The 27,491-nt window shown below is 40.0% G+C and overlaps 1 protein-coding gene across 1 annotated transcript in view; it reads right to left on the bottom strand.

Moving 5' to 3' along the window:
• The window catches only part of DYRK1A (dual specificity tyrosine phosphorylation regulated kinase 1A), a 94,542-nt gene extending 70,513 nt beyond the window's left edge, over positions 1 to 24,029 (bottom strand). Inside the window, exon 1 of the mRNA XM_054836507.1 lies at positions 22,870 to 24,029. The gene's annotated coding sequence lies outside the window, so the exon portion shown is untranslated. The remainder of the gene's footprint in view (positions 1 to 22,869) is intronic.
• Between the last annotated feature and the right edge of the window lie 3,462 nt (positions 24,030 to 27,491).

Below are 27,491 nucleotides of genomic sequence, written 5' to 3'. Positions count from 1 at the left end.
GCTCTCACAGTTGTGAAATGCTTTTCAGAGCTGAGATTTTTCTATAGATGTCCTCAAAAAGACTGATATTTCATTTACAAAAACTGTTTCTGTTCCTTGTGGTTGGGAAAAGAACTTTAAAAATGCAAAGCAAAACATATGCCACTATATATTTGCATTCGTCAGTTTAGAACTTTAGACATAAAAAGTCTCAAGAGAGTATAACCTTCCTACTTCTCCCTCATGTTTTTCAGCCATAAAGCAAGCAAGCAAACAAAGAATTAAAAGAATGCCTAAAATTTCCACAGAAAGTGACCAAACATCATTCAATTCACAGGTCTTTAATACAGTCTTGATATTACTACAGCTTACTATTCTTCCAATTAAGTGATCACTAACTACTACTTCCATTCTTTGTTGTACCCTTTATTTACAAAACAGACTACTTCTCAGAGACCTGGCAAGAAAGGGTATTCAGATGCAGCTACTTCAACTTTTTAATCCTAGACTAGAGTTGGGACAGCACTTGTAGAGCTCTCCAGACAAGCAATGTGTACTGAAATGCTTTTACTCCTCAAAAACTTCAAGAGCTCAGACCCACATTATGCATATGTATAGATACACAGACACATGCACACTACATATATAGGGGAGTTGAGGGCAGCTGTTCTTCCCTGCAAATCCAGCCTATTTTAACTGCAATGCCTTTATACTGATGAAACCATACAGTCTTATTTTTCAACATGCAAAGACAACAGTTTCTGTCCAAAAGTTTGCTAAAACAGCTATTTAAAAAGGACAAAAAGAAAAAAGGACAAAAAGAAAAAAAAAAAGAAAAAAAAAGAAAAAGAGGAATTCCAAGAAATAGAAGAAAATAAAATGGGCATCTGACATTCAAGAGACTTCAACTTTCTAAGTGACCCATCCTTACCAAATTCAGATGTTACTGGGTTTTGACATCACTACTGTTGCCTTAACTGTTTGCTTTTTATTTTCCCCTTTTAATTCTGCCCTGAAGCATGACAAATTCCATATCATGCTGCAAAGTACATGTAACAGGAACCAGAAATTAATAAACTCATAGGTTATCATCATGTTTCAGTAAACATTACTGTAACAGAATTGATCAAAACCAGAAGAGAATGTAAATCTTACTCAGAACACAATAAACTCCATTACAAAATACTTTATATACTTAGATTCCTGGGAAATGATCTGTAGAGCTGATATCATATGTCTAAATGAAATAAGACTACTTCTCCATTTCAACTTTGGCAGCAGATAGTTCCGATGTTACTTTCAAAGACCATCTAAAGTTACATATTTCAAGTACATTTATAACAACCTAGATGTTCAATGCCCTGATACAGTAGTATTTTTAATCTTGAAGGCTTCCAAAATATTTTCATACATGGAGATACACACACACCTATAGTCTTTCAAATTAAAAGCCCGAAACAACCAACAACACACAACTGTAAACTGCTGGCTAGCTCTGTAAATAGATGGTGCTTATTTATAAAACTTTGGGTAAGTGGTTTGTTTCAGGCATACATTGGTTTGTGTGCCTTTTCAAATACTCAGCCTTTTCAAACACACCATGGACTAATTGCTGTTTAATTGATTCCCATATGGCAGGTCCCACTGACAGCTGCAATGCCACAATCTACCTTTGCCTTTCATTATTCAGGAGATTTAGACTGGATAGGCATACACATTAGCTAGGTACTCTCTGGTCATGTGTTAACCACAAGCCCGGGTCTTAAACCAGACTTCACCCATAAATCCCCATACCTTCTGCCAAAGCAGGTATACTTCTGATATAAAAAGTGATAATGGAGAAGTACTGCTGGTACCCTTTCCACTTTAACATGATAAATCAGATTTAACTGCTCAAGCTTCAGTTTAGGCTGAAAAACTGAAGGTTGTCTACTTCCACCTTGTTTCCAAAGAAACTAAATTAAAATATTAAGTACTCAAACATCAGAATTTTCCTTAATGCATCTATCAGACTTCACCCACTTAGATAGGTTTTCTGGGGACACTTTTTCAGATATGTTTCTGAGCCACTGGATCTAAAATGAGCAGTTACACATACACTATCATCTTAGAAATCCTGCAGAACTCAATGTAAACCTTCTCTAATAAAAAAATAATCTCTAGCCCTTAAAAATCAATCAATGAGCTAGCCAAATCATAAGTCTTTCCAAGAAGACTTCAGCCACAACATCATTCTGATGGTAAACTCACCAGTCACTAGGACAAAATATTAAAATTACTATACGTAGAGCACATTCATTTAAGAAGCCTGCCATAGAGGATGGCCTCACATCTAAGCTTTCTCCTTTAAGAAATAGACAAGACACAGTCTGTCTTATCATCAGGTCTGTCTTATCACCAGGTGATGATTTTTATGCAGGACAAGTTCACAGGCTTCACATTCTATTAAATTAGTCGAACTCAGTACTGCAGAAATAGGGGTACACACTACCTCTCCCGAAAAAACGAGGGGAAGAGACTGATTTAGCAGGCTGAGAGCAGCAACCAAAGCAGTTTTGGTTCACAAATGACTATTCCTAAAAGTAACTCTAAACACACTCTTCAAAGTGGAAGGACATCCTTTTTCTCTGTTTGCACAACTCAAAGACCTAGTGTGTTATTTTTCTTTTTCTACATATACTAAGCATAATACTAAAATGGAATAGCCAAGCAAGTGTAGTAAATGGGGACATAACCACAACTTAAGTTTGCTTACAGAACTCAGACTTGCCTTTTAATTAGATCTATCAATGTTAAAAGGCACTTGAAGGGAATTTTAGGATTACTTCTAGTATTTTACAATACTGACAAAGTAACTGGGACCCTAAGCCCACAGATGGGAAAGGGAAGTTAGAAGTTGTTTAAAGAAAAAGAGAAGGAACCCCTATTTCCAAAACTGTGCATACCACAACTGCTCTTCCAGTCTTTTTAACTTTGAAACCAAAAACTAAGCTCCAGCTTTCACCAGATATGTCAGTACAGAAATACCATGCTTAAAAATCTTGTTCAACATGCTTTCAAATACCAGTTCATATAAAGTTCAATAGCTTTGAAAATTGACAGTGGTCAAGTTCAGGCTCCATGACAAGCAGATGCATTCAAAATTGATGGTGAATAAACTGAGTTATTAAAATAAGAATTCTCAGGCTGAAGTTCCCCAAAAGCCAAAGCTGATTTAGATTTGGCTGCTGTGTTCCCACCCACCCCCTCTCCTTGCCCTGAATCACTCAGTGCAGGCCCATCTCTTGCATTGCATCTGGCACCTGCCCCAGTCTGAGTCAGTTCTGCAATTTAGCATGATGTAAAATATTCACCTTTTTTATCAATTTTCTGCTGAATCTGCACAGCTTCAGAGCCCGAGTCTGACTTTCAGCTTAAAAATCTACACAGTAAATAAGAACCTAATTGTTCCTTTTAGAGCGTACATACAGCTAACACATTTATATTCTGCATAATACTACTCGATCACAGAGAACTTTATTTGCATTTTTGTGCAGTCTTTGATGTTCTAGACCTTTGAAACTGGCAATTCCTAGGTCAGGGCCAGGATTCCAAATACTTACTGATACTGGAAGTGAGGCAGCCATGCTCTAGGACTGTGCTGGGGTAATAAAGAGGGCATTCTGCTCATGGAAGGTGCATTGGGTCTGGAGGATGCATTGGGTCTGGCTGAGATGGAGTTAATTCTCCCCACAGCAGCCCTCATAGTGCTGTGCTGTGTATTGGTAGCCAGCAACGTGTTGATACCACACCAGTGTTTTGGCTACTGCTGAGCAGTGGCACAGCACCAAGGCTGTCTCCAACATTTCCCACCACCACCACCGGCAGGCTGGGGGTGGGCAAGATCTTGAGAGGGGGCACAGACAGGACAGCTGACCCCAACTGGTCAAAGGGATATTCCATACCATATGATATCTGCTCAGTAATAAAAGCTAAGAGAAAGGAGGAGGAAGGAGGGCATTCATTATTTATGACGTTTGTCTTCCTGAGCAACTGCTATGCGTACTGAAGCCCTGCTTCCTAGGAAGTGGCTGGACATCCACTACTGATGGGAAGTAAAGAATAAATCTTTTGTTTTCCTTTGCTTCTGCGCACAGCCTTTTACTTTATTAAACTGCCTTTATCTTGACCAACGAGTTTTTTTCCATCTTATTTCTCCCTCCTCCTCCTGCTGTGGAGGGGAGTGGTAGGCATCTGCTATCCAGCCAAGGTCAACCCACCACAGAGGGACAACCTCATTGCATTAGGTGTTGTGTGACACAATAAAATGGTGATCCTCCCCTAAAAAGTTCACTATCTAAACAGACTGTGTTTATCGACAGAAAGACAAAAATAGAGAGCTCACAAACTTTAGCTATCTCTAATAATGTTTGCTGAATAGGCTAAGAATACAGTACAAGACAAGTAAAGAGCAAGCTGGCTTAAGTATTTCCAATAGTTCTTGCCAAACTGCCACAGAGCACCTTGAAGACCACAGCTAACATCTGGTTTGATATCGACAGTAATAGACCTCACCTCTACTTCAAGAACGCAAGGGAAATGTTTACAGGCTTTTCTATATATAGTTTGTGTCTGTCATAATAGTCTACATAAATAAATATGAAGAAATAAATTTAATCAGGCATGCCAACTACAAACTTCTCTGATGTTGGAAAGCAAAATGAACAAAAAAAGACTTTTCACCACAGTAAAATCCAGCATCCTTACCATTCAGCTCTCAATGTCCCAGTCGAAGTGTGTATATATATATATACACACACACACTTTCACGCTATAAGTCCTAATTCAGGCTCAGGTTGGCCAATGTAACAGTAGGAAACAAATCTGAAAGAATTCTATTTTGGACTACTGTAGCAATCACATAAGGAACATTATTTCTATTATCTTAGGAGATCCCAATTTAGAGGAGCTAAGGAAATGCACTGTTTTCAAAATTCAAGAATTCAAGACACCTCTAGCATAAGCACAATACTGTCTATTTCTTATGAATTGCACTTACTACATACACTCAAATACATTTCAGAAAATATCACAGAGTATTTTTATTTCAACATATGTATTAACAAATGCAAAGGTACACAATTTATCAGATTAAGTCCTTCAGAAAATGAACTTAATTTCACTATTAAAAAAATACTAGTTAGTGTTAAAGCCTCTTAACAAATAACTGAAGTGTGAGTAGAATATAATCCCACTGATACAAAGTATTCTATGTTCCATCTATACTCTCCCACACTCTCTCCACTTTATTTGCATATCATTCCTAACTTGGTGGTTATGCTACATTTCCATAATTCACATAATATCTTTCCACTGGGAAAATAAAACATTCTCTAGGAGCCATTTCCTGTAAAATGCGTAAGCACTGATTAAATCCCAGAAAGTTTCTTCTTCCTCTTCCCTTAAATTAAGCACACAAATCACTGGATTGGAGAGTCAGGTTTCCTTCTCTCTCCCTCTGAGCCATGATTCTTTGGTTCTTTTTTGTACAACAGTACAGATTACACGGGACTCAAGGACAGTGGCCAAAATCCAGGTGATCCAGGTATTCACATTGGAAGTGAACACTGTGAGTTTGGATTCTCTGCACCTGAGGAACACATTAAACTGCCAGGAAGGACAGCAGTCCTCCTCCATCCTTCCCAACTCCCAGGTGCACAGTTGTGTCTCCTTCCTTGGAAAGCTTCAGCATTCATATTGAATATACAGTAAAACAAATCAACAACCCAATTAAAAACTGTTCACATCTTTGTCAGGTTCATTTCCTGCCAGTTTAGTAAACTGAACTGGCTCAGAAAACTGTAAAAAAAAAAAATCTAAAGTTAGAACAAAAAAGCTAACAGGCCTTTTTGTGCCAAAAAAGATGCTAGCTCAGTTTATGCCACATAACTTCCCACCAAGCATATGCCTTCATAAACTGACCAAACTTAGGGCTACTACTTATAAGAAAAGAGCAACTCACAGACAAGGCTCACCTTCCCGGCACTCTTTCACCTCATGACGAAACAGTTTAGGTAGCTAAATTGGTAGTAAAGTTTTTACCTTTATTTATATCGTTAGATTTTTGTGCTTAGCTTCTTCAGCTGGCCCAATGTGGAAAGTAAAGCAAAAATGCCAATGAAGAGAACTTGCAAGTATGCTTAGCCAAGGAAAAAAGTGGATAGAGGCAGTCCCTTGTGATCTCATTTAGGCTGCTGTCAAACAGCCACATCATATAACTGGTTCTAACTTATGATTGCTGGTTCCTCTGCAACATCTAGGCACCAGGGAGGTAGGGGTTGCAATGATGAGGGCTACAAGTCCGTCTGCAGGCCTAGCTTAATTCCTCTCTGTGTCATAAACCATCTCCGAAGGAGGACACAAGGCACTCCAAAGCTATGGTACAGAAAAGTCTCCAAAGTAGATCAACAAAAAATGCACAAATGTTTTTTTCCCTTCTTTCTTCCTTCAATTTAGTAAATACACAAATAAAGATTCCACATTTTCCTCACATCATTCACTCCAGAACTACAGCCCTAACTTTTCTCAGAATATAGATCATTGTCAGCTCCAAATTTTTTTGACAAAATATGAATCATCCTAACATAATATTTTTTAACTGAACATAATTCAACACAGTTTTAAGTTCCATCTGTAGTTCATTTACCATGGCCTTATTCCCTGGTTAAGGAACCACTGACCTAGAAAACTCTCATTGAGGAAGGAGATAAATTAAGTAACTTCAGTAAATTTTCATATAACCTAGTGATGAAGTCAAAATACCATCTTTTTCAGATTTAAAACTCTGAGGTCTTGTTTTATTATCTTGTTAGCCACCAACCCTGCCATTAAGCACAATGTTAAAGCAAATCTTGGTATATCCCACGATATACTAAGATACTACTGCAGAGGTAGCAGGCTGCAAAATTTTGCTGAGTTTTAAATGATATTATAATCCATCAAGAAGAATTCAAACACCTTATTCCAGTCATATATGCACGTGGATGCATGCATACACAGGTAGAAGAGCACGTACAGACAGTGGGTACACATGAACGCCTTACTGGGGTACATTTATTATCACATTGAACAGAGATTTCATCAAACATTCATGGTAGCTCTATACCTCTACAAAATATGGTTACAGATAGCTCACTGGAGACTCTACAACACTTGTCCTGCCAGAAAAAATCATTGCTTTTTCTGCTAGAAGTTTAAAAAAAACCTGGACAAAAAACCCACACAATTAAATCCAGAACATACTCATCATAATATACTATGACCTTCTACACAACATTTTTAGAATTTCATCCAGTAATTCCTCATCAAGCCTTCATCAATGTGTGGAATACCCCCAAAAAAGATCTAATCATTTAAAAGCCTTCAAAGACCAAGAAACCACGACACACTTTCATCAAGTGAAATGAATTGCCAGTCACCATTAAAACTGTATTATTTCCTGCTTATCAATATAGAAGACAAAGACTTTCTGGTGTGGAAAATGTTTTCTGAATCTAACAAGAGATTGCAGATACACTGCCATAAGGTAACTCAATCCAAATTTGACAGCTAAGAGTTCAATCACAATCATGTTTACAACAAGGCTGTAACCTTTTGTCAGCTTATCCTCAGTAACTGGCCACATACATACCTACCTACACATACACACCCCCCTTGAGCCCACAGCAAATGCAAGAGACTTTGCTTTCACTGAGACAACAGAAAAAGAAGGTTAAGGCCAAGGATGAAGCAGCACATGATTGCTAAGCCAATCTAATCATTTGCTGCTTTAAAAAAAAAAAAAAAAAAAAAAAAAGAGCAGGGGAGTTATTCTGCCCACATTCCTCCCTTTCCCAATCCTCACTGCTCTAGCACTAATTGACCCAAAAGAAAACCAACTTTTTTCAGGTTTGCTTACTGGCTTTCTCACACACACAGATGATGCCAAATTATTTGAATAAATATGTCATATGCCACTTTTTTTGAGGTACTGAAGGTTTTAAAGAACTCAGGACAGTTGTTTTTTTTAAAAACAACTGCATTATATTACAGTCCTGAATGTGTAGTTCAAGCTTAGCCTGTCAACTTGGTTAATATTGTTTTAAATTGCTTTTTGAGTACAGTCACTATGGAGATGTATGGAATTCATTTTTGAATATTCTCTGATGGCAGTCGTAAGACAAAAGTCTAAAAGACATCTCTCATCAAGATAAAAACCCAGGAAAATTCCCTCTAACAGAGGCCTTTCAGATTAATTTTGTCTAACTAGACTTTTTTGAGGCCAAATAGAAAAAGTTGAACCTTTAGGACAGTTTATATGAACTTCACCAACTCCAGCACCCGAATACTGAGTATAAACTGATAAATCTAATGCTCTCAGAGTTATTTGTCATTTGTTCAAGAAGCAGACATTGCACTAAAACTTTGACAAAATTATCCATTTAAGTAATTCTACGACATGCTAAGAATATACAACTTTCTGATTATTTAATAGCATCTCTGCCACCATCAGAAGTTGCTAGGGTTCTGACCAGATGAGTTTGGTTGCCTGGAGTATTTTTTCCTGACAAAAATTACTAAAATGATTTTAATAAGACATGTTGCAGGAAGGAAATGAGGACCAATTAAAAAAAAAAAAAAAAAGGCTTTTAAATCCTGACCTTACAGACCTCCAAACAGTACTCAAGATCACCACATCTGAGGTATCCAGGAAACAAAAAGGCAAGAAAATCTTTAGTGTCCCACTGAAGTCCTTGCAAACTACCAAGAATAGCTCGCTAGACTGGAAAACTCCAAAACAAAGCCACTTTTCAAGCAGATTTTTCCTTTGATTTTCTACTAATGTTAATGAACTGGTGTATTTCATGTAATGATGTGCTGTGCTTTTTAAGAAAGACTGCTGTAAAAAGGTAACTTCTGATATAAACCTGCTCATTTTCCCATTTTGTGAAAGAGCTCAGCAAGGTCATGAGTGTGATCTGACACACACCATGAATGATGTCAGCATAGGTATCCTGAGGAAGAATACAATTTTTCTGGACACATCTGAAACAGCAGAGCAACATATTAAATCACAGGGGCATAGCAAAAGGGATAAGAAAAGCAACATTCAGAGCTCATACCAGGTGCACCAAATGGATCGATTGAAGCCTAACAGACTCAAGTCTATAGCCCTTCATTGGACCAGTTTCCAGTGCAAGGCAAAAAGGAAACACTGAACATGACAATGTAGTCATCAACTACATTGAGAACTCCGTCCCAATTCATAACACCATATACTACACTGACATCCTCCCTTCCAATGTAAGTTAGAAGCAAAGCCACATTTAATGGCTTCAAAACTGGAACTTCTCTCTTCCCAACACTTGTTTAAAAAAAAAAAAAAAAAAAAAAAAAAACACAAAAAAACCCCAGAAAGCATCACCTTTGGAAATAAGCCAGAACTCCACACTGCGAATTTGAGACTTTACTTGAACTGAACATAAAGGAGATTTAATAGCTTCAGAGCTTAAGAGAAAGAGATCTGTATGGAGAGTTCAGTGGTACTACACTGAATCTGAGGGAAGATGGATACGCATATGGATCTAGCAGCCAAGGCCTACTCTCCCTTTTTTGCTCAGAGAGATTTTATTCAAAATATTTCAACTTAGCTTCATACTCGATCTACAGGAATTACTAGAAAGCATGGAGACGTTCTTCATGGCGTCTCTGCGTTAAGGAAAGAACAAGAGACATGCTAACCTGTACAGATTATATCTGCCACAGACACTGCCTTAAAACACTGAGCAGTCTTCCTCCCCTTCTTGAAGGGGTCAAGGAGATGGACGACATCCTGAAGGGCAAAGACAGCCAAAGTGGGAAGTTCTAAAATGCAGAATAGTCAACCCAAAGCAAGGTAGGTAAAAAAAGAAACAAGGCTTTATGAAAAGTGCAATGCATTGCTGAAGAAGGTGATGGGAGGAGGGAAAGACAGGCACTGAATATCAAAGTAGCCAAACCATTATTTGACTAAGGAACCTCAACTACTATGAGCAATGCCACATTGTTTATCACAAACCAAAAGCCTTTAGCCATGAAAAAAAAAGTGCGTAAAACAAGCATGATGAATAAAGTTTACTGAAGTATAGACTGGAATAAGACTCAAAGCAGAAGAGAAGATGGATGGGATTTAAAAAAAAAAAAAAATCAGACAAGCCACTGAAGAGATACAGCATTTATGAGTAATACTTTTATTTACTAACCAAGAAGGAGCCAACTGAACATTTCCAAAGACAACCATTGTAATTCAGAATAGTGTTTGCCCTATTAGCATGTACATCCTGATAGCAGGCTGCTTGATAACCCGACCTAGAGCAGCTGGCCTAACAAAACAAAAACCTGCAATCACCGAGAGCAGTATTTTGAAGTGGGGTCTCGTCTAAGAACGCAAAAGTAAAATGTTGTCCATCACACTTTGTGTGGAGAAAGCATGCCCTGCAAAGTACTTAGGGTGCTCCTGCCCTCAGTCCGCCCGAAGGCTTAGAGAAGCAAAGAGGATGGGCAGAAAATGCCATTGTTTTTTTCCTGCTGTAAAGAGCAAGTGTATTGTCCTATCTTTCATGGGTTTATTTGAAGTCACTTTGGATTATTAAAATACAGATGGATTCAGATACTAAGGAATCAGCACTCCTGTCTACTTTCCCAACTAAAAGGTAAATAGTTACCAACAAAACATAAGTAACTTGAACAAAAATAATAGGTATCTGAATACATAGAAATGAAACAACAGCATAATCCCAGCAGCTCTGGTCACTTGTTTAAGAGGAAAAGCAAGCATGGAATCTCCAAAAGAGCTGCCTGTTTGTTTGTTTGTTTAACATAACCAGTCCAGCTGGTGGTTATGTTAAAAGCAGGCTATCAAGAGAAACATTTTTTCATGTCTCCTTTTTAGGAGGAAGAAGAAAACTAAACATCTTTACAATTTAGCTTCTGGTATCAATAAGCTACGCTCACATCTTATAAAGACAGCTGAAAAATACCTTTTATTAGAACATTAACTTTAGAAACTTCAATTTATTTTTCAGTCTGTCCAAACAGGAAAAAAACATATTTTGTGTGCACATATCTATCTTAAGGCAATACAGAATTCAAGTAAAAATTTCAGAAATGCATGAGATTGAAAAGAAATCTATATATTGTATTGCTTTGTGGTAATGTTTGGGGGGGGGGAAAAACTAAACAGAAAATTAAAAACCTTGGGTTTCTTTAAAATGTGGATTTTTTTCCCCCCTTCAAAAGCATTGTTCTCAGAGGGGAGGAGAGAGTAAGAATAAGTGAGAAACAACAAGCAGGAGAAAACACCGAGCAAGCAAGAGACTGAGCAAGTGACAAAAAAGACGTGCTTGAGAGACCGAGCACTAGAAAGGACATTGGAGAAAAAGGGCATGAGCAGAAGTTAGAAAATTGTAAAAAAGAGCAAGCGAGAGTGAGGAAGAACTAGAGGAAGAGCACAATTGAAAAAAGCACAAGAAAACAGGTGCATCAGGAGTAAGGAGGAGGGTTAGACAGCAAGCAGGAGAGCTAGAAAGCAAGCAGGAGTTGGAACTTGTTACCAAGTAAGACTGTGGTAGCACGTGTTAAGAGTGCACACAAGCGGAACAGCATTAGGGTGGGAACATTAGAGGGGGAATAAGCAGGACATCAAAGATAGAAAGCAAAAGTCTGAGAGAGGCAGAGTGTGGTGGTGGGGGAGACGGGGGGGGGAGAGATTGAGAAAGAAAGAGACTGACAGGGGAGTGATTTACTACAGGAGGGGTGGCAAAAATTCCTCAGAATTATGTTCTCCATTAAGTAACAGTGCTATCAGAGCCAGTTAACCAACCCCTGCCTCTTCTAGGCACCCTGTTCCTGTCCACCCACACAACCCATTCCATTATCTTGTCAAATGTCTGAGCAGCAGCACAGTGTACCGGCTCTGGGAACCGATCTGACTGAACAGTAACCTGATTCTCCACCCCCACACACACCCAAATGTTATATATATAAAATTATATATTTCAGCCAACTCAGTTTCCAAGTCTGATTCACTGGTTGGTCTTACAAACAGCTGTGCCAACACAAAGCAGGTGGGAACAAGCAGCCAGAATCTGGAGAGAAGGGGAGCTGCTCAAGCTGTAACTGCCTTCAAAGAACTCCTTGTTGCACACTTTGCCTTAGAACGACTCTTTCAACAATTTCCCTCAAAGTGCTTCAGTGGTTCTACATCTTGCAGCATGAACTTCACATCAGTTTGCTAATACTTATGCTGTAAAACAAACACATATAACTTCATCACATTAAATACTGCACGTGTCCCACTCCCCTTCTAAATAAGATATGAAAACAAAGAGCTGTTGCTTTTCATCTCTTTGCTTCTTTTTTATCAATTATTTCAAATTTGGCATAGGTACAGTTTTGGGGAGAGCAAGGTAATTTTCACTAGCCCCAGGAAATCATATCCAGATTTGGGTGGGTGGAAGGAGAAAACAGTTTAGTAGAAGGAAAGGAGGGAGAAAATCAATGTTGCTTGTGCTTTTCTCTGAATATACTGTTTGTTGCTGTGGTGCCCTTCAGCATTCTCTCAGCACTGAAATTATGTACCAGCCTACGGTCCTATCTCATGTTAGAAGATGGAATCGATCTGGATTTAAAAAAAAAAAAAAGAAGTCTTCTCAAATTTTCCCCAAGTTTAAGACGACCAATAGTTTCAATCTTTGCTCATCAGCTTCTGTCAGTTTGCTTCTCTTCATTGCCACTACTACCAACCAATGTCTCAAGACTCTGTGACAAGTTTGATCAGCTGAAACTAGAACACGGATTATTGTTGTAGAAGAGTCATATTTAAGACATTTAGCCAATTCTTCCTCATGAAAGCCAACCAAACCCAAGCATACAAAGTGTGGTTTATACACCGACTATATGCTTGCACAGGTAACCCACTGTTCCCTGAACTGTTCACTCTCAAGTGGCTGACTCACAAGATTGAGAACTCAGCCCTGCCAGGTCAGGTGGGAGAGGTGGGAGCTTCTGTACTAACAAGATGGAGATGTTTCAATGATACAAACTGGGCAAATACCATATATGACTCTTTTTCCTTCCATGTGAAAAAAGTCTTATAAGTGTCATAAACATTTCTTAGTCTCTGATTTTAAGGCAGGCCTGATACAGAATACTGTCTCTTTTATATATTTTGCAACACAATGTTTACTTACACAGTCAAATGCTATTTTATTCATTGAACAGATGCTTATCATGTACATCAGGAGGATAGCACATAGAAAACAAAGCTATATAGTAAATGCCAGCTATACCATAAATTATACTATTTACTGAAATACTCCATCAGTTCTTTCCAAAATCAAGGTATGCGTATCAAATGGGGAAAGAGATTTTTAAAAAATATCATTTTTCACTTGCAAAGATAAGCAAACTCCCTTTGGGAAAAATTAGTTTGAACTCCAATTCCCCCGAATTTCCAAACAAATCCTAAGTCCCTTGAGCAGACCTCTATCTGGATATGCTGAGTCACTCTCCAACCATAAGAGACTGCTTCTCTGAGTTACAAAGCACTCAGAATATAAACTCAAGTCAAATGCAACTGCAAATACATTGCATCCTGCTATTAAGACATGAGACATCTAAACCCTTAACCTTCATTCCAGCTGCTGCATCACTGTAACTTTGGGCAAGTCACTTTACCTTTTTTGCTTTCATTCCCCTTGCTAAAAAGCAGCTTTGTAACTTGTATTTATCTCCTGTTAGTAAGGCAAAAACCGCTGTGTGTATGGAAAGCAATATGAAGTGCTATACAAAATGCCTAAAATCTCAGGAACTCCTCTCCCCACCTCAAAAAATAGGAACTCAGTGCCTTAGGTTAGACTGCCAATAAGCAAGATACATAAATATTTCTAGGTTTGGTGGAGGGTTGTTTCTGTACATTAGATACTAATCACTGAAAAACATTTCTCCCACAAGATACTGAAAGAATCCATTAGCATTTGCTAGATTCAGATACTAAAATGTTACATCTGTGCACAAGCCTATGAAAAAGTCACAAACCTGAGACTAAGTGCAAGGTCTGGACAATGTGCAATTATTAACAACTTGTACAAAAAACCAAAATATTATATTTACTGCATGATGAAAGATAGTTCAGACCACCAAAAGCAAGAGATAATTTTCCCATTTTTGTCAGTGTTTGAGAGCTTGAATTAGTTTGAGTTTTGTATTGAAATAACTAATAAAGTCAAATGAAACTGTACAGAGGTACTCAAGATTAAAATATAAGGAGAAAGACCATGCTTACAACATATGGAATGTAACGCATACCTGTTTCCTCAAATACTTAAATAAACCAGCACTGTCAAGTTGGGAGCTCATACGTTTCAGAATATATGTAAGGACTGATACATAACTTAGAAACTGTATTCTGGGCCCACTGTATGCTTGCTAAAAATGTATTTTGAGCTTCTGCCTCACCTCAAACCACAGATCTCAGATTGCTTTGTTTTATGCAAACAAAACTTACAAAGATTAAGATTTTTTTTTTGAAGTAGCAGTAGTCCAGAGAAAGAAAATGAAAGCAAAGCACATAAAGAATCCTATATCAGAAAATACCAAGGGAAAATTTTTCAAATATGGAAGTCTAAGAATTAAACTCTTCATCCCATATTCAAACTCTTGTATAGAAATAATTACATATTCTCATATTTCAATAAAATTAGATAGGAACTACAAGATTCAAAACCTTAACAAAAAAGAGCAAGGCAAACAGTATGATAAAATACTGGTTTAGCTATGTAGGCCTAAGATGATACTTTTAAAGTAAAAAAAAAAAAAAGCAATAAAGACATACAAAATGATGAATGACATCGGGGAGGTCAATTAAGTAGCCCCTCTCATAACAGACTTTGGAAATACACAGTAAAGGGCAAAAAATGTACACTAAGGTCAATGAAATCTTTTTCACACAATTTTTTTTTTTTAAGAATGAGAAATTATTACATTGGACAGAATAAAAAAAAAAAACCACCACCTCCTATGCTTCAGAATGTAAGTCTACCATGAACTTCTCAGTATTAGGAAAATATTTAACAATAAGAACTACTCCAATTTGGTGATTCCTTTATCTTAAGATTATTTTTTAATAAGCATTTATAAAGCTATTGAGATCATTTTTTTCTGCCATTAAATAAAAGCCCCACATACTACAAATACTGATAGTCTATATGCACGCAAATCACGGATACAGACTGATCATCTCTAATGCTTCCAAATGCAAAGCACCACACGCATACACTGGCAGAGCTTCAGAAGACCTCTTAAAAATGTCAGTTTGTCACGTATGTACATTCCTTCATACACAAACCACTGAGGTGAATGTCCCAGTGTATTGCTACATACATTTTACTTTTATATTTCACTTCTATTAGAACAGTAGCTAAACTGAAACAAACATATTTTAAAATATCTCCGTTCAATTAGAGAAGTAGCATTTTTATAAATTGTGCAGAAGAGAGAATGATTTCAAAACATGATACCTGAACCTTGTGAACTATAGATAGAACTTGTTTTCTCATTTCTTGAAATAACTGTTGCTTAAGAACATCCAGCAGAAAACCAGAATGATATACCTGCCTTATGCAGGTATACAACTATTTCTTTGCATTATAAGAAGAGGGAAAAAACCCAATTTTTTTTAAACTATAATTTTTTTAAACTAAACTCAAGATAACACATGTAACTTGGCCAACATGTCTTCCTTGCTCTATTAACTTCTGTAAGAAACTAAACGGAAATGTTTTAGAAAAACCTTGTATTTTGATTTACTGCAATTGTCTGGCAGTATGCAAATTAAGTAAAGGGACACTAGGTATTACCTTCAAATCCACATCTAGAAATTGTCTCAAATTCTAATGGTTCCTTACATGAGAAAAGCATTACATAAGTTTCTAGTCCCCATCACATGAAGCAGAGCAAATCTGGATTTCAGAATGACAACAAAAGTTGACAGTGTTATCATTAACCACTAAGGTAAGGCAGCCAAGTACTTGTACTCCAACAATCTGTTTCCACACATGCAAACTGGATTTCCAAGATTTCAAAACTAAACTCACAGTTTTAAAATGTCCATGCTGTGAACATGACTCTGGTTAATTTAACTCCACAGAGATACGTAAATGAATATTTTGATGGGTAAAAAGACTGAAAGTAGAGTCATATGGACACTGTGAACTGCAAATCATGATTGCACACTGTGTAAAATACACAGGTGAAAATATCTGCAAACAAATCCTACAAAGGCAGGACATAAAACCTCTTGTAAGGGCCACATCAGATATCATTGATTTCCATTCACACCTGCAGATTATGAGGGTTTAGACCTTCTATCATTAAGCTTTTGTACAACAGACTATCAAATTACAATAACTCACAACCCTTTTTATTTACCAGAAGAAAAAACAAACCACAAGCATATATGCATTTACACAATGCCAAAACAAAAATGCTACATAGGAGAACATTAGGAATGAACGGGTATGCATCTCAAAGTCATGAAATCCTGATTAAATGGAGAAAGAAATAATACTTACTTCCTATCATACAGTACAAAACAAAATGGAAATCAGATCCCAGCCAAGTCCTCTTAAGTAGTACAACAATGCAAAACTAAGCAATTTTTAACTATGTCCTTATAATACAAACTTCAACTATAGTTTATAACACAGTATCATATATACTCTTTCCACAGCCTTCAACACAAATGAATCATTTATGATGCTGTCTCTAGTAGACATAGTTCACAGAAGACATTAATTCACTTAGAAACTAAGCTTGTAAAATGTGGTGTGTATTAAAAATAATAAACCATCAGGAAAAGTTTGAGGAGATATAAGGGTCATTCAAAATGAAGCTGTAGTAACTGCATACTTAACTGACCTCTCCCCAGAACTGCACCTACTAGTACTTCTGATTTTGGGGGAAAGGAAAGTGTAATGTAAGTTTGTAGCCTTAGCATATATGGAACTTCAGCAAAAATCTGATTTCAGTGGGAAGACATAGACAGATATGTGCAATCACGTACGTGTTCAGCATTTGCAGTAATGCTCATTTTCCTGCATAGAGCCTGCCATAAAAATCTCAACTTCTGAAGGCACACTATGACATTGACAGGAAAGTCACCCTAAATACAAGAACACAGAATTCTAAGCTTATGAATATCCAATCATGGTGAAAAATGTACATTCGGCTGTATTATTCCACAACTATGACCCAGTATTTGTAACATTTATGCATAACTTCTACAGAAAGGGAAGCTGCCAAGATCTTCGTGCAACAATCACGTCTTGTAACATTAACAGACATCAATATATTTCAAACACTAACTTGTAATTTTTGGCATACCATTAAATTGATGCCTACTTATCCACAAGTTAGAATAACAACAAAGAAGCCAGAATCAGACATGATCCAGGAAAGTTACTGAGCTTCCAGTATCAATCGGATTTTGAAAGAGTCTATTAGAAACTGATTTGTCTGTAACCAAACACATACACTGTATGTATTTAATGTACATGTCCTGTTAAAATTGTATTTAAAAACCAAGAATATATATGGTTATAAGTTTATAAGTAGGAAAAGAGCTGTGGTTACAACTGGACGGACCAAACAGAGATCAGCGTAAGGAAATTCATAGTGTTCAGGAAAATATAGAACTAAGTAAGTACTAATACATTAACTTGCCTACCTGACAATATTTTTTTTCCTCTTTTTACCCCTTCCTTCTGTTTAAGCAGTAAACTGATAGCATGGACACAAAACTATTTCCTCTCCAAAGGAAGTGGATGTGCTATGCTCCAATTCACTCCTCAGCAACAGGTCCACTGGCAAAGTAAATGAAAAGTTATTAGCAATTTACATAGTTCACAGGAACACAAATTAAGATTTGAGGACATATAGGAAAACGGGATTTTGAATGAACAAAAATTTTAGCTACCTGCGTTTGAAGCCAGGAAGCCAAAAACCAACAAACAATAGGTCTTCAGGACACTAGCATTTAAAAGTTTCACTGGCAAATTTAATTTAATCACTAAAATGCATTTAACTATGACTGTGCCAACTAGTCATTCTGCTAGTTTGATTTTTTTTTCAGTAACTCATCAAAATCCACTCAAATTTTTTTCAATTCTATTTTGAAAGAATAACTCTGCCATCAGAAATCAATTTTTACATTTCCATTCCTCTCTTATTTCACCATCCAAATAGCTATTAAAAAGAAAGAGGAAACTTTTCAACACATAGATGTATTAATACATTATTAACTGTTCCTTTAACTGACTCAACACACAGTCTATTTTTATTTGCCTCTGGGGGAAAAGAAAAAGGGGTAAAAAAAAAAAGAATAGAAGGTTTTGGAACTTTATGTAACACATAAATTGAAAACTTGGTTTCTCAGAGCTGGAACAAAACTGACACTTAACGGAGTTTATTTCACTTTCATTTACTCAGTTTCACTTTCAGCTTTTTAGTGCTACTAAGACCCTGGAAACTTTGCAAGGAGTATGTTTACAAATAAGTGCTAGCTTATGTTATTTTAATTACAGAAACATTTTCACTGCTTTTAAGAAATGCTATATTCAGAGCTGAAATTAAACTGATTATGTCTTCATATATCGTAACTGAAATAGCTACTATCTAGACCTCAGAGGTTCCAGAGCATTCACACTGTATGGACGTAAACAGAGCTGACTGGGAACTATCTTCTACATCTCCCTAGCCCTTCAGTGGGTATTCTCCCTGCAAAACATATGGGCAGGACATTTTGGAAGGAATGAGGATACAGTAATGTCAGTACCTTTCACATCAAGCCACCCCATCTCTGTCCTTTTCAACTGTGGAAAAACTCACCTATCCTTCAGAGACTGGGGAGGAGAAGGAAAAAAAAAAGGGGGGGGAAGCAAGAGATGGTAAAGGAAACATTATGAAGACAACGGGATGTGGCCTGTCTCATCGCTATGTGCTTTCTAGTCAAAGAGGAGCTCCTTTTTTGATCTGTGCTCTCACACAAGTAAGCCATAATTAAGCACCCACAGATACTGGACAAGACTCATATATATGAGTATTAGGGGAAATGGAGCTAAACTCCCAATAAAACTGGGGTAAGTATGAACTAGAGACCCTTTCTAAAGCAATGAAACACATTTGTACTAGCAAAAGCAGTTCAGATATTTTTTTCAGGCATGCTTGGATAAAACACAATCAAATGCAGAATTTTACCTTCCTTCCACATAAGGAAAAAAGACAACCAATGGACATCAATTACAAACTGTTACATTAATTGTTACACACAACTAATGATTAGGTCACTGCAATTCTATTTGCATATTGTATCACCTCAAAGAGAGAGTACTAGATAACTGTACATATAGAATATGTGGTTTGGAAGTAACTACTGTTTCTAATCATCAAAAGTTTCTCCAGTGTTTTAAAACCATCAACAGACTACAGTTCCCATAATTCTCCTCCTGAAGGAGCCATGGAGGTGAGGAAAGAAAAGGAGAGCATTACCCTTCTCAGAATGTCTTGTTTACTTTTTTCCCCTCTTAAGGTTATAAGAAAGGTATGTTTGCTCAGAAAGGTTTTTTGGATTATTTCAAATAGTTGTAGAGCAAAAAAAGAAGCCTCACAGCATAAACATATCAAGTCTTTTAGACTTCTTTATGTCTGATTAGCAAAAAAGTTATTATATAAATTTAAAAAAAAAAAGATATTTCTTACCAAACTCTTACTGAAAAGAGAGATGAAACTGTAAACTTAACAAATAATCTATTGTACTCAGTTATAAAGACAAAAGCAGCAGTTCTCTGTAAATAATCCTATTCTACAACAACAGATCTATTTACAAAAGGATTTCAGAAGTTATACAAGTCTCCTGTGCTCCCATAAAACAAAGATATCAGAAAGTTTTTTCCTTCACTTTGGAAAATAGTTCTCCAAATAGCATTAAAAATGCCCATAGAAAGACTAAACATATACAGGTCTTCAATTCTTACTCAAAAACATAAGCTGTAACAACAACTTTCAACCTACAGTCCCATAGCCAGAGTTAAAACCACCTGAAATAAAGAGGTTTTAAGAGGAATGCTGAAAAGAGAATCTAATTATAGCAACAAAATTGCTTCTTTGGTAAGAGTACGTTTTAGTCTTCAAATCGCTACCCATTTGAGTTCAGATGAAACTGTAAAATGCTGTCGTAGCAAACAGAGGTACAGTTTTTCATGCATTTTGTTAACTATTCTTTTTGCATTCTACCATATGACCAGGTGGTACAGTTTCACACATGTTAGCATAACCTAAAACGGACTTTTCCCTTTTGTGTTAAGGTGTTGCCTAACTAATTTGAACTAAAATGACAAAAATCTCACAGTAAGTCCATTAAGGCAAAGCCTAATAATACAGTTAGCCCAGACACATTTCTTTGTAAGGCCCTATCAGAATTAAGATTTTATAATGCAGTATACGTTAGCAAATATGTCCTAGTTAAATGTAACTTTAAAAGCTCAGAAGAGGCACACAGTTTTTACTAGATACCAGTCATGTTTTTTGTTACTTTGTGTAAACTATCAACCAGTCCATTAGAAGACATTTATGGTTATCACGTGTTAATTCCCTGTCTACACAAAATCCATGTACTTTAAAAATTCATAAATTCCTGATGACTGCCTCATTATTTTACGCAAGTAAGAGAATACTACCCATAAATTGACACTGAAATAGAGAACACTTGGCTGCTATTAGGTAAAATTATCCTTGTTGCGGCTTCTCTGTCACTGTCCAATGTGGGGGAGGGGATTCCAATGACAAGTTCTAAATCCACCCAAGTATTCATTCAGGAACTGTAACATTGTTGCTCATACAACAAACTATCTTTCTTACCTATATGCCTGGAAACAATATTAAACTATTGTAACATGTACATATGTACACAATAAATTAACAGAAGGAATTGCCCTCTTGATTTAAGACGACTGTGCTCTTTATTCAATTTTGAACAAGATACACTTGTTTTACTCAAAGAATATTCAGAAAGCATGAATTAAACTCAATAAGCTTCATAAACTTTGACATAATTTTTAATTCACAGCAGAAAATGTAAATTTAACATTAACACCACACACATTCTACTTTAGGCTGCAATTAAAAACACTCTGGTTCTAAGTAATACATATAAGCCAAAAACACTAAGTGTAGCCTACAAAAGTAGTCTCTATGTATACACACACACCAAGTTCACCAAATATATATAGATAACAGTTAACAAATATTAGCTCATACTCCAAGTTATTTTCTGTGTTATTATTCTAATTCTATAAAGTATAATTAATTTTCCAAAAATATCCAACCTACAGAGGTTGGGGGGAAGGGAGAAAAAAAGAAACAAGTTTACCAAAACTTTTTAGGGCTACAGACTATTCCAATGAGGTAAGTTAAATTCTGCTTGGTTACAGCCATTTAATTAAATACTACTACAAACAAAATGTTTGCTTATTTATCACCAGACATCATCAACGTACTCTTCAGCTTTACACTCCTTTTCTTAAGGAAAGAAGAATGAAATACCAAAGCGCTAATAAAACAAGTTCTTAATTTCTACTTATCTAGACCCCTCTATGATAGTATATCCACGTAAGTGTGACTATATATACCTACTGGTAAAAGTTAACAGCACACTCTCATTCAGGTTAAAACAGTAGATTGTCAAAAACATGCTCGTTGATTTATTTTGTAGTCAGATATTCTGTCTTTGTTAATTTTAAAGAACAATGAATGTTTATTTCCCCCAATGACTGTGGAGTAATAGGAGAACTAAGTAACAGCAGCAATCTAGACACACGATCAAAGAACCCCTACATAGTCTTTGGACAGACTAAACTGAAAACTTCAAAGCTGATTGAGATTCAAAAATGCACCAATTTCGTAATTTCAAATTACAGCACTTTTAATTGTGTTTCCTGATTTTGTGGTAGCAGGAGGGAATCCCACTCCAGAGAAGGAGCACCCTATGTATCCGATGAGGTCTCAAATTTCTTCAGTAACACAAAGCTAAATTCCTAAAAGGCCACGGCCAGCTATTAAAATATAGAAGTGCCTGTGTGTCCCTGTGCCTATTCCCAACTGCTTCTCCCTCCTCTTCCCCACCCCCCGCCCAGATGACAGTCATCTCACACAAGTACTCCTTCTACATCGGCCTCCAACTTCCCCACCTACCACACAAGTCCCTCACACGGGTACAGTCAGAGGCACCTAAAGCCTCCACCACAACAGGTGCCTGCTCAGCTGATGGTTCAACTCCTGACGCCCTCCTCGCCTCCCTCTCCCTGCTCCCAGACCGGGGCGAGACCTCGCACCCGCCCACCGCAGGGCGTTGCGCATAAGAGCGAGAGGATCCAGACGAGCTCCCTTCCTCCATCGCCGGTCCCGCGGCCCTTCTCGCCGCTCCGCTTCCCAAGGCGGCAGCGACAGCCTCTCCCGGACGCCGAGGGGGGAAAAGGGCCGCAGAGGCCGAGGCCGCGGCCGCCGCCGCTACCCCCCGGCCATGCCCGGCCTACCCCAGAAGGGGGCGGCGGTAGGGAGGGCGGGGAAGAAGGCTAGGTCCGAAGCCCGGTATGGGTCCCGGCCCTGCCAGCTCCGGCCCGGGGCTCGGCGGGCCCCTGCGGTCTCCCCACCTCCTCTCTCTAAGATGGCAGCGGAGCTGCCCCCTGCGCTGCGCCCCCCTCGACCGCGCCGGGCCGGGAGGTGGCACCAGCTCGTCCCGCTGCGCAGCTTCCCCGCCACCGGCTGAGGCGTCTCACTTACCGGTGTGGGGGGTGGCGGGCCCTGCGCTCCGGCCCGGCTTCTCCCGGTTGAGGCCTCTTCCCCTGAGCGGCGGGCGCAGGCAGGGCGAGGAGCGAAGGCTTCCCCCGGCCTCGGCCAGGGGCCCCGGCGCGGCAGCGCCTCCCTCTTGTGCGCTCCGCAGTCCGGCCGCCCCGCCGCGCTCGGGCCCGCACGGCTGGCGGCGGTGCCGGTGCCGCTCAGGGCGCGGGGGGCACCGGCTGCGGGGTCTGTCCGCTGCGCGCCTTCCTCTCTGGGCGGCGAAGAGGGGGGGCCCGGCCCGGCGGGCGGATCCGCGGCGCTTCCTGGCCGGGCTGGATTTTCTATCGCTCACAAAATGGCGCGCGTTCCAAACCTGCGCAGCGCCCGGCGGCGGCAACGGCAGGGCCCGGCCTCGGCTCGGCGCGGCGGCGGCCTGAGCCCCGGCCAGGCAGCGCGGGGACAGCGGCGGGCGGGCGCGAGCGGGCGGAGGGAGGAGGGGGAGGGGGTGGGGGGGGAAGCGCAGCGCCGTACCGAGCCCCCGGGAACTCCTCGCTCCCTCCCTCCCCCGCCTGCCAGCCTCTACCTCCTCCCCCTCCCTCTCTCCCCGCCCGCTCCTCCTTCCTCCTCCCTCCCTCCCTCGCGAACCGGCTTCGCCAGGGCGCTGCGCCGCCCCGCTCCCCTCCCGCGCCGCACCGCTGCTGTTGCTGCCGCCGCTGCCGCCTCGAGCCTGTCCGCGCCCGCCCGCGCGGGACGAACTTCTCGCGTGTCCCCGCCGGACCCTCGAGGAACAGTTGTTTGGGTTTTGGGGTTTTTCTTTTTTTGGAGGATGTTCTTTCGTTTTCTTGTGCGATAACGTCTTTCGGGATGGAGGTGGGAAGGAGGAGGGGAAAGAAAAAATAAACCCCACGATTCAGGCGGGAAGAGGGTTTTTTTTAAAAAAAAAAAAAAGCCAACTGACAAAATGGCGACGGGGCGAGCCTGTTTCTATGGTAACTGTCAATCACGCGGCCCGGCTGCCCCACCCCGGCCGGTCGGGAGACGGCGCTGACGTGGGGAGGGCGGGGAAGAGTGCGACGGGTGAAGGGCGGGCCCTGGTCGCCCGGGTAACCGCTGCCCCCCTCCGCCCTCCGGCGTGTGACGATTTCCGTGCAGCCGCGCCGCTCCGGGCCGGGATGGCTCTGGCGCGCTGGGGCGGGGCGCGAGGCCGGTAACGGCGGCGGTGTGGGGGAAGGGAAATGACTGCCCTTGCCCCTGTCCCTGCCGCACGGTGGGCGTCCGGGAGGGGGCGGCCCGCCTTCACCGCCGCCCCACAGCGCTGCGGCGGCGCCTTCCCCGGCCCGCAGGGGGCGTCGGTACCGCGGCCGGGCGGTGCTGGAGGCGGGCGGGGGGAGCGGGGCCCACCGGCCGACCGAAGCGAGGCCGAGCAGGCCGGGCTTTCCGTGCCGCCGGCGGTGTGAGGAGGCCTCAGAAAGGCTGCGTGGTTGTTGAAGGCCGCCCTCCCACGCGGGAAGAGCGGTGTGGTGTGTCCGAGGGACTCGGGTGGGCAAGGGTCCTTCTCAGCCACTCTCTAAAATTAAATATGCTTCCAAAAGAAAACAGAAAAAAAAAATCTACTAAAAATTTGCCTCCTCTGGCAGGCGCGGTGTGGGTGTGCTCCGTGAACGGAGCCTCGGGTTGCCGAGGGAAGGCACCTTTCCACTCGTGATTACGGAGCAGAGTTGCGGCACCAGTGCAGCTAGCCTAAATCTGTGACAGGGATTTTTTTAATTTTTTTTTTCTGGAATGCCCACAAAGATCAAAAAGTAGAGTATGGCTTTTATCTAATACTTTAATTCTAACGTGATACTTTAGTCATTTTAGTTCACAGCCAGCCTCCAGCCTCCTTGAAGAAATTAGGACATATTACTAACACTTGTTCCATTTGCTTTTCTTCCTATTTTAATATTTTTTTCTCTCAGCTTAAAAGGTGGAAATAAGCAGTCAAGGAGAAGGAGACAGGTGCAGCAACAGCCAAAGCTGTAGGTCCCTCAAATAATATAAGCATTGCTTTACAAATGCAGTATCACATGCAGCTCAACCAAGCTAAAATTTTGCTGCAGCTAAAAATAGCAGTCCAGAGTCTCTCCACCTTCAGCCATGCAGTGCCTCTGCCTCTTTTTTTCTACATCACCAGGAATGCTAGCACAATCAAACTAACTGAAACACCCATCCAAAATAAAAAGGCTAGGAGAAATACTAATGCACAGGAGACAGCAGGAACATGTGGCGGGGGAATTATGGGACCACCCCACCGAGTAACAGCACTGTGTTAGGTTAGATTAAATCATCCGTGAAATTGCACCTTAAAGCCATGGTAGGTGTCTGGGAGCACCGAGATTTAAGCAGTCATTTCTCATTCCCTTCAGCCTCAGAAAGATTGAGAGGTCACTTTGAGCTGCTTTTGATGCTTCTCTCTTTGCCTTCGAGTATGACCAGAATGCAGTTCTTACCCTGGGATGAGGAAAGCCAACATGTGTTCTGCAGCATAACAAAGGCCCACAGGATCACCTGCTTCTACCCAGGGACTCCCAAGTTAGCGTCACAGTATTTTGGCCTAGGGCACCCGCACGCACAGTGTATTGTACAGGAAATCCAGAACATACAGAAAAGTCTTGGCCGGCTTCTGTATGCTTTGCCCAATTCCTCAGTAACGAAGGGCAGCTCTTCTCTTGGGGACAGTGGAGTCCATCCCCGTGAGGATTTTGTAAACCTTGCTAAAATCTCTTTGCCGTGGTGTGTGAACGGTGATATGCAGTGGCGGAATAATCTCTCTCTTGTTCAATGTGAGTAATTACAAAGCTCATAGGAAGTTGTCATACCTTTTACTGTATTAAAGTATGTTACAGCATGTAATTTGTTGGAGCTTGAGGGTGTTTTTGAGGGTTCTTTTTTTTGCTAACACTTAAAAATATTAGAGTTTTCAGGAGTTTGTGCACTCACCCAGTAGTCCTCTACTTTTATTTTACTGGCTATACCCAAGCTTATGGTATTGTGGCAACTTGGGCTGAGATAAAATGTCCTTTAAAAGGTGATAGCCTTGTTTTTAAGTTTTATTTTCCAGCACAAACAACTAAATATTTTTGTCTTGCTAATATTATCTTGATAATTAATAACCTGTGTAGTTCTTCTCTTGTACAACAGTGTTCTCTTAAATGTCCGTTTCATTAAAAGCATTTATACACTTTACAGATGATCTACAACATTTTCTGTTTAGGTCCTCAACAGCTAAACTGTTGAGGCTGGTAATCATTAAAATTAAGGAACAAGGCCATTCTGAACCACAGTTCTACCAGAATCCTGCTCCAGCTGCAGAATCTGGGATTAGAGCTGGTATCAGGACAGACTTGCTTGTCTGTATGTGCTGGGAGGGGGACTTGTGTCCTCTGCTGCCAGTAGGTTTAGAGGTTGGGGATCTGAGCGTCTTCCAGGCTGGGACTCTACCAGACTCCTGCCTCACCTGGAAACCTAGGACACAGGCTGGGAGCAGGACAGAGCTTGAGCTTAGCACTGGGAGCTAGGAGTCCTCCCTTGTGCTGCAGATATGGGTAGGGTAAAGGTTGGGTCTAGCGTTCGGAAAGTGAGGGTCTTCCAAGCTGGGACTCAGCCAGAATCTTGCTCCATCTGGAGAAGTTTTGATTTTAAAACCAGGTCAGCTTCCTGATCTGTTGTGTAACTCATCCCATAAATGGTTGTACAGGAGTAACCAAGAAGTCTGTATTGCATAGGTGTGGGGTGGGAGGAAGGGGTAGAAGGTGAAGGTACACTTTAATTGGTTTTGCTTGTGAACTGCATGCAACAGGTCAAAACCAAAGATGACAGCAAGAGACATTACCTTCTAAGAGATCAGCTTTGGAGAGAAGTAGCTGAGATAATAGAGACTGAAGATGGAGCAATGAGAAATAGTTTGTGACCTGGAAGAAGGGGATCCAAATACTTGCTAATTTCTTCTACTTTGCTCAACGTAATAATGAGTTATCATATCTTTTTTCTTTTTTTTTTTTTTCTTTAGGAAGGAAGGGACTGTCAAGACAGGGAAGACTGAGAGGTTCTTTTTTAACTCTTCATTAAAAACCACCTAGAGTTGGTTGCCAGTATTTCAGTATCACACTTGAAAATAGGTGTTTGCATACATTCTTTATGAATTGGTAGACAGGCTTCTAAGAAATACTTGGTTTTCTCTTCCTAAGAGACTAACCCCTCAGAAAGCTGAATATTCTGGGCCAAAAAGAACAACAATAAGCAGAACACTCGAGAAAAAAGAAGAAAAGTACATAAAAGATGAGGAGGAAAGAATAGAGTATGGAGAAATAAGATCTAAGAGAGAAAATAATATACAACTGTCTAGAGAAATAGAATAGATGTAAAAGAAACAAAAAAAATTGTATAAAAGTTTTCTTAGTTCAGTAGGTACAAGGTGATGTGATACACAACATTAAAAACATTAAATTACAGTATCTTAATAGGACAGAAATTTCTCCTACAGCCTTGGTTGACTCTTCTGCCTCTCTTGTCCTTCAGTATGATCACGCTGAGAAATCTAATCCTTCCTGTTTTCCTCTATTTTTTGGTGTGTGTTCACATCTCTG

Source organism: Grus americana, chromosome 1 (genome assembly GCF_028858705.1).
Source record: "Grus americana isolate bGruAme1 chromosome 1, bGruAme1.mat, whole genome shotgun sequence".
Taxonomy (NCBI): domain Eukaryota; kingdom Metazoa; phylum Chordata; class Aves; order Gruiformes; family Gruidae; genus Grus; species Grus americana.
This window is presented reverse-complemented; position numbering and strand designations above follow the sequence as displayed.